Source organism: Myotis myotis, unplaced genomic scaffold, assembly GCF_014108235.1.
Source record: "Myotis myotis isolate mMyoMyo1 unplaced genomic scaffold, mMyoMyo1.p scaffold_m19_p_2, whole genome shotgun sequence".
Classification (NCBI taxonomy): Eukaryota; Metazoa; Chordata; class Mammalia; order Chiroptera; family Vespertilionidae; genus Myotis; species Myotis myotis.
The window spans coordinates 52,266,687-52,278,704 of record NW_023416324.1 but is presented as its reverse complement, the minus strand read 5'-3'; the positions used below and the strand labels follow the sequence as shown (position 1 = coordinate 52,278,704).

At 36.8% G+C, this 12,018-nt stretch overlaps 1 pseudogene; it reads right to left on the bottom strand.

Moving 5' to 3' along the window:
• Nucleotides 1–293: 293 nt before the first annotated feature.
• On the bottom strand, nucleotides 294–1,009 carry LOC118675170 (annotated as a pseudogene).
• Between the last annotated feature and the right edge of the window lie 11,009 nt (nucleotides 1,010–12,018).

Below are 12,018 nucleotides of genomic sequence, written 5' to 3'. Positions count from 1 at the left end.
ACCCTTGTGGGAGGCAGCCAATTGATGTGTCTCTCTCACATCAATATTTCTCTCTCTCTCTCTCTCTCTCTCTCTCTCTCTAAATATATATATATATATATATATATATATATATATATATATATGTATAAACTGAGCTATGTCATTTATGTTACCTGAATTATTTAAAACTAGCGGGTTTCCCATGGCGATGCTTAGATTCCTGCAAACCTAGGAGAACTGTTCTAGTTGAGCAGTAAGTTGTAGGCAGATGAGGTAAGTTGGAGGCATGGCTATGAATGCCAGATCTTGGGTCAGTTTTTGATGGCCATGGTCCAGAGGGGCGGGTGGTCTGTTTCTATAGTCACAACACCAGATCCATTGTAGGTACTGGAAGTGCTGACTAGTGTTCCAAAACTGAGCACCTGACTTCTGAGGCTCCCCTTTTAGGCCCATTGTCGGAACCCGATTGCAAGGCTGTCCTACAGGAATAAGACCACACCAATGACCTTCCATTCCAGGGCTTACATGCAGTTTGTGCTTTCTTGGTGAGAGCATGTAGATGAGTGATTTCTCTTGGATGATTATAATTAGCAAGGAAGTGATGCAAGTCTTTTGGAACAAGGTCCTCACAGGTGTCATGATCTGGTCAAACCACCCAGCAAGTCCTCCCATGTCATAATCACATCGACCTGTAGGTCTTTTTCTTCTACCTTCTTTTGGGCATTTGATAAAGTCAGTATGGTCTTGATCAGGAGTTGAAATAAGCTCACAACTCTTAATAGCATAGCATTCTCTAACTTTAGGACTAATGGAATCAAAGTCCCTATTGATGAATTCAGGCACAAAAGCTTTCCCTCTCTCCTTCGGGGCTATATAGTAGCAGTTGGAGCCTCCATCAACACAGGCTCTTGAAAGAGATTTGTTCCAAAGGTGATGAAAACTTTTGTCCAGAGTTTCAGAATTACAAGGCAGTATTTCAAATTTCCAGCAGGAAGCAGGGGTTCCAATAGGAAAAGGCATGCTCCATATCGGATTATTGGCCTCTAATGGTGGATGGAGCCACAACAGTGGAGCTCAGGCTATGGGACTGACTGACATTGCTGACTTTAAAGATGAGATATCACTACCTTCAGAATGCACATTTCTATAAATGGGAAACTACTCTTAGATTTCAGGCAGCAAAAAAATCTAAATCTTGGTTCTCCATCTGCATGGAACTAAATTCTGCTAAGAAACCAAATGTGCAGAAAATCGATTCTTCCCTAAACTTTAGAAAGAAATGCAATCTACTAACACCTTTATTTTAGTCTGCTGAGATCCGTACCACTTGATCTAAAAGACAATCTATAATAATAAAAGCGTAATATGCAAATTGATCGAACCACCGAACAACAGAATGACCGACAGGATGACCTTCCTGACGACCATGCCATGACACGCACTGGCGCCAAGCCAGCCAAGGCGGGTGGGATGCAATTGGTCTGGAGGCTCTGCCATCAGCCCATAATCACCCCGCAGAGGGTCGCCCTCTGTGGGGCAACCGATGGGGGAGCTCCAGGAACTATCACCCCAAAGAGGGAGGACCAGGCCACTGGCCAGCAGAGCAATGAATGGGGAGGGGGCTCTGTGATGGCGCCAAAGAGGGAACCCCAGGCCACCCTCTGTGCTGCGATTGATTGCGGGGCAGCCAGGTGGGCGGGACCTCCCTCTGCTGGGCTATGGATCATGGAGCCCCATGATCAATTGCTCCAAAGAGGGAGGTCCAGGACACCTGGCTGGTGGTGCTGCGGTGGGTAGGTGGGGTGGGTGGGGCCTCCCTCTGTGGGATGATCAATCTGGAGACCCCGAAATCCATCGATCACCCCACAGAGGGAGGCCCGGGCCATCCAAGCAATTGCACCTCATGTCTGTCGCCTGCAGAGGGAGGAGACCGGTGGTGGGGGAAGGGAGGGCAGTGCTGCGCAAATGGCAAACAGTGGCAGTGGTGGGGGCCAGCCAGCTGCTGGCAGCTGAGGGAAGGAAAGCCTGGATAAGCCCTGATCACCGGCCAGGCTTAGGGACTCTACCGGAGGGGTCCCAGATTGCAAGAAGGTGCAGGCCGGGCTGAGGGATACCCCTCCTGGCATGAATTTCATGCACCAGACTTCTAGTAAAATAATAAGTTTGCATTGTTTTAAGGCACAAGGCTTGTGGTCATTTGTTGTAGCTTCAGTAGAAAACTAACATGCCTACAATAACAAATAGCAAAAACTTTTCTAATTAGAACCACCTTGCTGAAACCGGTTTGGCTCAGTGGATAGAGCACCGGCCTGCGGACTGAAAGGTCCCAGGTTCGATTCCGGTGGAGGGCATGTACCTGGGTTGCGGGAACATCCCCAGTGGGAGATGTGCAGGAGGCAGCTGATCAATGTTTCTCTCCCATCGATGTTTCTGACTATCTATCTCTCTCCCTTCCTCTCTGTAAAAAATCAATAAAATATATATATATATATATATATATATATATATATATATATATATGCCACCTTTGCTGCATCTCATGGGTTTCCGTAGGTGGTATTTCTATTTTTATATTTCTCAAGATTTTTTCCCACTATTGATTACTTCTTGGACCCTTCGCTTGTTTACTAGCATGTTGTTTAATTTCTACATATTTATGAATTTTCCACTTTTCCTTATGTAATTGATTTCTAGTTTTATAACATTGTGATCAGAAAAAAATACTTGATATGATTTCAATCTTTTTAAATTTACAAAGACTTTTTTTATGTCCCAATATATGATCCATCCTGGAGAATGTTTCATGTGCACATGAGAAGGATGTGTATTCTTCTATTTTGGATAGAATGTTCTGTAAATATCTGTTATAGCCTTTGGGATATAATTTGATCATGAGGGTGGAGTCCTTATAATTAGAGATAGGAGGGAGATGATGTTTCTCTCTGCAATGGGAGGATACAGCAAGGAGGCTATCAACCAGGAAGGGGATCTTACCAGGAATCAGTTTGACTGATATCCTGAACTTGGACTTATCAGCCTCTAGAACTGTTTGTTTTTTAAGCCACCTAGTTTATGGTGTTTGATTATAACAGCCTAAGAAAAAAATTTAGAAAAATCAATTATCTATATTATCTATCTATCTATCTATCTACACACACATATACACACATATTAACAATAAAAATTGGAAAATAAAATACCATTTACAATACTATCCAAAAAGACAAACTCATTTGAAATAAGCATATCAAAAATTGTCTAAGTCTCTATGTTTAAAATCATTGTTGAGAGAAATTAAAGAAGACCTTCAACAATGAAGAGATATGACTTAAATATTTGTTAATAATATTTATTTTTATGTTTCTATATTTGCCACTATTATGACTGCATTGTGGCCTACAATAACTGAAAGAAAATATAGATTGTAATATGCATCCTCTTTCAGAGATGTTGAAATGTAATAAAAATGTACTTTAGAATCTATTTAATGTCAATAGCTAATATTTATTGAGCACTTATGAAATGCCAAGAACTATCGAAGTTTTAGATATATCACCTTTTCTCATTTAATCGTTTCATTGTACCTGTCTTTATTCATATTTTACACATAATGAAACTGAGACCCATGATCATGTAATTGGAAATGGGCAACTATGAATATAGGCAATCTGTCTCCAGCGTTAGAACTATAAACCACCATGATAAAGTACCTCAGTCTAACAATCTAGATTTTTAAGAAGAAGAACTTCTCAGTTCTATGACAATGTTCCCAAGTATATGATTCTAGTGTTATAGAACACCTGTAAGTTGGCCAAAGCCATACATAAATTATTCAATAGGTCATAACATTCTCAAGTCTGAAGAAACCGGGCTTGTGGGTTATTTACTTGCCTTAAAACCCTTTTTTATTTTTCCAATTAAATATAGTTCTCCAAATCATAAAGTAATTGTTAGAAAGCTGAACACATTTATACTTAGGCTTGGATTGGGTATCATATTGATTGTAGAGTATAACAATTCTTATTGAAGTTATTTGTATATAAATGGGAAATAAATGCTAATAATAATTTAAAAAATGCTAATAGGCTGGAGTGAATAATTAAAGCATATGATTTTTATTCAGATAGCTTTGGCTGTTTAAAATTTGAATTGAAAAAATGCATATTATGTTTTTAATACCCATTATAACCAAGTATGAGCATCATCCTGCAAATACTGTGAGAAAATTCCAACTTCCTGCATCTAGGAATGGAGACAATATATTTTAAGAAAGCTTTTCGGCACCAATTGCAGCAGCAGGAGTGTTTTTGCTCATGGCCATTGTATGTAACAGGACATGGTAATAATATCATGAATTATAAGAAATGGAAAATTATTTGCATTTTACCATAAAAAATTTAATCCAAAGGAAAGAAGCTGTTCCTTAATACATAGTAGAAGGCAATCTATTTATTATCAAAAATATATATCAAAATGAATCTCAATTATTCTCATAAATTTGACAGTTTAAAAGCTTGCAATTGAGACAATAATCTTCTGATATTATTTTTAAAAGTTAAATGATTTGGGAATCTGTATAGCATAAACTTGACAAGAAAAGGGTATTTTGGTTTGCTGTGCAAGAATTATTATCAAATATTAGAAAAATGCATTCAGGTCACCATATAAGTTATATGAACATTGAGATTTATGAAATATGGTAAAAGGATATGAAAAAAATACAATCTCTAGTGGAAAGTTGCATTATTGTAGTTACTATAACTAATTCACCATTAATGCCCACACGCCCTGGTAGAAGCCAAAGCATTTGACAGCAGAAAGTATCAGCAGTCCAAAAAGTTATGGGATTAATCCTAGAAGTTAGTGTTTCTGTCATTATTAGTGACAGCTTACTAACTATCTGATTGATTTTAGACCTAACTTAATTTCGTTCACTCTCAGAGGCTGTGGGTCTCTATCAATCTGTATTGCTGATTATCAGCCATTTTACTTCCAATAGGGCACTATAACCATTTAACATGTATTACTCATTAAGAGCTTTCTAGTATATCTGTGATGATTTACTGATTAAACAGTTATTGCGCAAATGTCACTGAGTAAAGTTGAGGGTGAGAGAGAATGGGCCAGCAGGTGCATGAGAGAGGGCCATTGAAGAGAAAGAAGAAAGAAAGAGGGGAGTAAGATTATGAAGGACCAAAATATAAGAAAGGCAATATTATTTAAAGTAGAGAAATATCTATTACTTTTTCTTTTCCATGGAGAGAATGCTGAGTTAATTAGTATGTTTCATCAATAATAATAACTTTCACTAATTTCATATTTAATGTGTATCAACTACTCTGCTATTATGAATAAAGTATCTATTCCTCATGGTAATACTTTGACTTTATACTACAGGTAATGATAAGTCACTGAAAATATAAGAGCAGTCAGATGATAAGCTCAAATTTGTCATTTTAAGTGTACATCTCATATCAATATTTGGTTATTGGAAAGCAATGGTGATCTGGAGAGACCAGGAAGATTGCTCTCATTAATAATAAAGACAGAGCTAATAGGAATTTAGTTATGTATTCAAAGAAGAGAAAAAAATGCTAATATAACTGGAGTAGAGGTGGAGATTAGAAAAAAGCAAGTGATAACATCGGCAAGTCATCAAGGGAAATACAAGCCGTTAAGAACTTTGGTCTTGATTCTGATATGGAATGTGACTGATGTTTTGTCTAGAGGAGTGTCATGGTCTGACATACATTTAGAGAGGAGTGCTCTTGACGATATGTGGATAAAATATATTAAATCTGGAACCAAAAAGAAAAGCCAGTTAGGAGGTTATTGTCCTTAAACCTCAAAGAGGGATTCTCGCTCTGGGCGCTATTCTTGCCCTTTTCTTAGTGAGGACTCTGCAGAGCAAAGAAGATGCCGCCAACCCTCACAACACAGTGCCCACACCCCCTCTTCCCATTCTCCAGGTTTCTGGAACCCGGGAAACCTTGATCTATCATGACTATTTCCCCCACTTCCTTTTTGAGGAATGATCCATTGCTCTGCATAGGGAAGACAGGCTTGATGGGCATGCAACCTTCATAGCACAGAGTTTGGCACTCAGAAGGGCCCTTTATTTGATTTAATGAATTGCTGTCATTGTTTTAAAATTTTTAATAATTTCATCTTCAAACTCATGCTTTGAAGTAAAGTCCAACGGAATAATCAAGCTCGTCCATAAGCAAAGGAGATATACACAAGCTGCATGTAAGTTATTCTTTGCCACCATAACCATAAGTATATTTCAGGATACCCCATGAACACAGGATTTCAGTGAATCTACAATGCTCAGGAATTCAACAAGTTGCAAAGTGAGGGTATGAAAATCATGTTATACATATGACTGAGTAAGGGGCAAGAGGAGGGGGGCTGATAGCAACAGAGGTCACATTCTCAGTTGGAATCAAAACTTGCTCTGCTTGTAGAAATAAAAAAGTGGGATTCTATAACAACAAAAACAAAACCAAGCAGCCAACAAACAAAACCAACCAAGGAACTCTATCATATTCTTTCTTACTGGTGTTGTTTTCTGTATTAGCCACTACAAAAATGGCAATAGAAAGAAATGGCAACCTATAGCTTCTTCTCCTTCAGTCATCCCTTACTTAACAGTAAGCTGAAGATAGAAAGAGTTGGTCAAATGTGTACACGTCAAGAAGTGAAATAAAAAGAGTTGATTTAGTATATGTAGCATTTCCACTATTTTGGAAAGAACAAAATGCATATGCATATACAAGCTCAAATACAAACTGTAATTTCAGTGATTCTGCATTTGAGAACAAATGTTTTATTTGAATTTGAATTGCACAATATAAAGACAAATGGTAAAATGTATGCTAATAGACAATATAATTTTTTTCTTGATTTAGATTGACATTAACTAGCAAATAAAAACATGACAAGTTGAGAGACTGCAGAAGAGAGAAAAATCCTTATATTCAGTAAGTTTAATGGCATCTCTTTTTTTCCCCTGATTTTGAGCAAGGTGTTTGGTGTTTTAATTTTACACTGGACTCCACAAATTATTTAACCACCCCCAGGTATATTCATCCTAAATCTGAGATGTGGCCAATAAATGTTTGTTTTCAGAGGTTTTGGGTTAAACTCAAATGTGCAAGCTTGATTGTCTATGTATTTGTATGAAGCCCTCACATATAGGATACAGCAATATGAGGAGTAGATAAGAAGAGAAAGAAGCAGGCTAAAAATTAGCAGCTAGAGACTCAGGGGAAAATGTTGGCTCTTTCTCTGTTGCCATGTTTTATTTAACTATTTTTAGAATGTTTTAAGCTTTTAAATATTAAGATATATGGTATGTGAGCTTCTATTTGTACTCTAACCCTGAGCCCACAAATGTTCAAGATGGGACCCATTGTAGAGTCCAAATAGAGATGATGGTGGCATAAAGGAGACATGAGTAGGGCCTGGATGAATTTTTAAAGTAAAATAACAATATTTGTTGTAGGAGTTAAGTATACAGTGTCCAAGAAAAGAAGGGGTCAACAAAGACTCTAGTCATGGAAGTATAGAGGTATATGGATATACCAGTTTGCTTATTAACATTTTGCTTTTCTCTAACTTTTGGTGATTATGAATAAAGCTTCTATAAACATTCACATACATAATTTTGTTTGAACAAACATTTTTTATTTCTCATTGGTAAATAATAAAGAGTTAGCTTACCAGGCTATATTACAAGTACACTTTTAAATTTATAGAAATTTTCAAGAGAGCAGAACCATTTATCATTCCCACCAATAAGTTGTAAGGGTTCTTGTGTTCAAAAATCTTTGGTAATGTCAGTTTTTAGTTGTAATTTTTATCATTCTAAGAGGGGTGTAGTGTATCTTATAATGATATTAGTGTTGACTTTCCTTAATAATTATTGAAATCAAATATGACTTTATCTGCTTATTTTCCATCTATCTATCTTCTTTGGTGAAATAGCTGCTTATATCTTTTTGTTTTGCTTGTTGTTGTGTGTTTTTTAATATTTTGTTCTTTATATATTTAGAATACAAATTCATTGTCACATGTGATTTTGAAACACCTCCCAATTTGGGCTTTTTTTTTATTCTCCTAAAATTGTCTATCAGAGAGCAAGACTTTTAAATTTTAATAGAGGTTTATTTACCAATTTGTTTATTTATAGACAGTGCGTCGGATTTTTTTTGTATCAAAGGTCAGGACTAAAGATATTATTTTGGAATAGTCAATATGAAGATTGCTATAAAGCTATAATACTGAGTGAAATTACTTAGGAAAATTATAAGAAAAAGGGTAGAGTACAAGGGTTGGCAAAAGTAGGTCTACAGTTGTCCATATGGATATGTAATACAAGAATAAACTGTTTCACATATTCATAACTATAAACCTACTTTTGCCCACACCTGCAGATGCTGTTCCCTACATTACTCCAAATTTTACATATGAGAAAGATGAGAAATATCCACCGAGATGCAGATGAATCAGCCTGTCAGATAAGAACTATGATAATGGGATAAGAGCTAGTTGGTGGAATTATTTCAGAGAAAAGAGAACTATCAGCTCTATCAACTTTTGCCAAAGTCAAATGAAGTAAAGCCTAAGAGTGGATGTTAGAATAACAATGAGGTGACCAGTGGTGACTTTCCACAAGAGTAAGTTTGTGAAATGGTGAATACAAAAGCCTGGCGAAGTGTTAATTCTAGAAGATACTCAGAAGACAAGTATTGCCAGTGCTTTTGATGACGCTTTCCTCTTATACAACTGAACAAAATGAGTAAAATAGAGATTGCAGACATGGGAATGAGGAAAGTATATATATCTTTGCTGGGGTCCAACCCCAGCAGGTCCAGGGGTCCCCAAAGGTGTGGATGGAGTCGGCGAAGAAGGAATGACACAGAGACAACGTTCAGTTGATCAGCAGCCAGGATCTCTAGCCAAGTTCTGGTCAGGATCTCCAGCGAAGTTTTGGTTAGGATCTCCAGCCAGGTTCTGTGTCCATGTTCTCTTGCTAGGTTCTCCAGCCAGGTTCTCCAGGTTCTCCAGCCAGGTTCTGTAGCCATGTTCCCTCGCTAGGTTCTCCAGCCAGGTTCTGTCCAGGTTCTCCAGCCAGGTTCAGGCACCAGGTTCTAGTCAGGTTCTCTTGCCATGTTCTATCCAGGTTCTGTAGCCAGGTTCTGTCTCTAAGTTCTTCAGCCAGGTTCTCTCGCTAGGTTCTGTCTCTAGGTTCTGTGGCCAGTTTCTGTCCAGGATCTTTTGCCATGTTCTCTCCAGCAAAGTTCTTCTGTCTCTAGGTTCTGTGTCTAGGTTCTGTGTCTAGGTTCTGTTTCTAGGTTCTGTGGCCAGTTTCTGTCCAGGATCTTTTGCCATGTTCTCTCCAGTGAAGTTCTTCTGTCTCTAGGTTCTGTGTAGGTTCTGTGTCTAGGTTCTGTGTCCTGTTGTCTTGTTACATCTGTATTTATACCAGTTGATTCAAATCCTATCAATCTCTATTCCAAAGGTTAGGGCATTTCTTATCTTCATTCCAGGGAGTAAAGATTATGTAGCTTAAGCATGATTGTTCATAGTTAAAGTGATTAATTACTCACCTGGCATTTAGTTAAGGGGTTTTATTCCCTCCCTAACTTCAGGGGAAAATCCCTACCTGGGGAAACAACCTTTCTCAGAGAGGTGACCTTGGTTAAAACACATAGTGCCAAGAAGGTGAGCAAACATATTAAGAACAGTATGCCATATATGCCAGGTCCCTTGAAACAGCAAGGATGGACCGGCTCCCGGCATATCTTTTTTAAATTTGAGATGGAATATATTATGTCATGCTCTTATAATGCTGATAATAATATAAGAGAAAGGAAAATTCTAATGATGTAGGGAAGAGAAAGGAAATATTAAGGAGTTTCTCCAAAAAGTAACAGGAAATAGATCTGTAAACACATAGACTGTTTGATCTCATAAATGAGGGGACTGGCTAATTCATTGAAATATGAGGGAAAGATGTGGGCACAGATATATAAATAGGCTAGTGGATTTGTTCCTAGAAACATGTGGGGGCGTTCAGATAGTGTTTATTTGTTTTAAGTAAAATAAGAAACAAAATATTTAATCAAATTATCTGCTTTTATTGTGACTTTTATGATACTATTATTGCCACATCTTTATGTAGGCAAGTTCTTGCTCTTGGATATATTCTTCCTTGAAATCTTCAAAGAGTTGAGCATTTTATTTTCAAATATTTTGAAGATTAGAAAACTACTCATCATTTCTATGCACGGTTTTGAATTATAAAACATTCCCAATGCTAGCTCAGGGATCTCCAAGTCCTAAATGTGCTTATTTAAAAGTAAAATAACTTAATTTGCTCACTCCCTTCTCACTCCTCTAGTAGTCTTACTTCATGGAACTAATCAAATTTCCCTCCCAGGTTATATTTCTGTTCCAGTTCTGACAACAAAATTGCCAGTTTCCATGAGTCATAAGCAATAGAAAATAATGGTGCCAATCTTCAATGCTATCGCTCTGGACTGGTTTTGTCATTGTTCTGACATTGCAGTGTACAGAAATAAATCACTGCCACCAGAATATACGTAAACCAAATCTGGAACTTCCAGATCAGATTAACTTACTATCTATTCCCTAGACCACACCCCCTCAGTTGTCTCTGAACAGTAGTGACTAATACAGAGGTACTTCTATTTACCTGGATATAACCAGGTTAAGAAAACTTTTTGTTTCATAAGAAGTTGTCAAAGAGACAAAAGTGTGACTGTGAAACCAAGATAATGCTACTAATAATTAGAGATACTTGCCGTACAATTTATTTGATAACTGCTTGGAATATTATTGATTCATCAACATATGTTCAATAAAATAAGTTCATTAATACAGAATATTAATTATTAATATAAAATCAAATTTTGACCCCAAATTTTTAAACATGAGAATTTCTCTTTTTTTGTACTTGTTTTATCCAAGACCATATTATCATAATGAATGTTATAAAATGCATAGAAAACAAAAGATGTTGCCCCCCAAAAGATATAATTTCTGGTTATAATTGCTTCATACTATTTCCTTATCTTGGAAATTCAAAAGTCTGAAAAAATGTATTAAAGATCCCAGTAGCCATTTAGTAAAGAAATCCACTTGACTCTGTTTACAGACTATTGCTCCAATTTATTGGACTTTTATTTTTTGTCATAGCTCCATAGCAATCTATCTATCTATCATTTATCTCCCCCCAAAATGGAAGTTCTTTGGCATACACATTAAAATTGTTAATCTAAAAGTATTATAAATATTGTAGGACCAAAATACTTAACATTAGAAAAGTGTATTTACTTTAATAATAATTTTATAATTTAAATAGTTTATAATGGATGTAGAACACAAAATTGGCATTTAGACACAATCCACAAAGTTTTCTAACTTAAAGTGCTATCTAATATATAATTAGGGAATAAAAATATATAAATACTTGCTTTGGAGAAAATTGTAAAATTAAGATAATCCTTGAAGATTAAATGGAGTGAGCCTGATAGCTAAAAAAACAACAACACTTGTTTCCATTTATTGATGAAAATAGACAAAACAAACAAATTGGGTAGTCCAATCTAGAATATGTCAAATATAAAACATGAAGCAGAAGTTGTGAAAATGTGGAGAAAATTTTGGGGGGTTTCATGATAAGTGGTATCATATTAGGAGAGTGGGAATAGAATCCTCATCTCCCATCCCACCACATAAAGTCCTTAGGAAACAGGGAATGTCTTCCTGTACCCACACAGGGTTGCCCTGCCCTCCTCCTGTTCTTAACTTTTTAAAAAAATATATATTTTATTGATTTTTTACAGAGAGGAAGGGAGAGGGAGAGTTAGAAACATCAATGAGAGAGAAACATCAATCAGCTGCCTCCTGCACACCCCCTACTGGGGATGTGCCCGCAACCAAGGTACATGCCCTTGACCAGAATCGAACCTGGGACCCTTGAGTCCGCAGGCCGACGCTCTATCC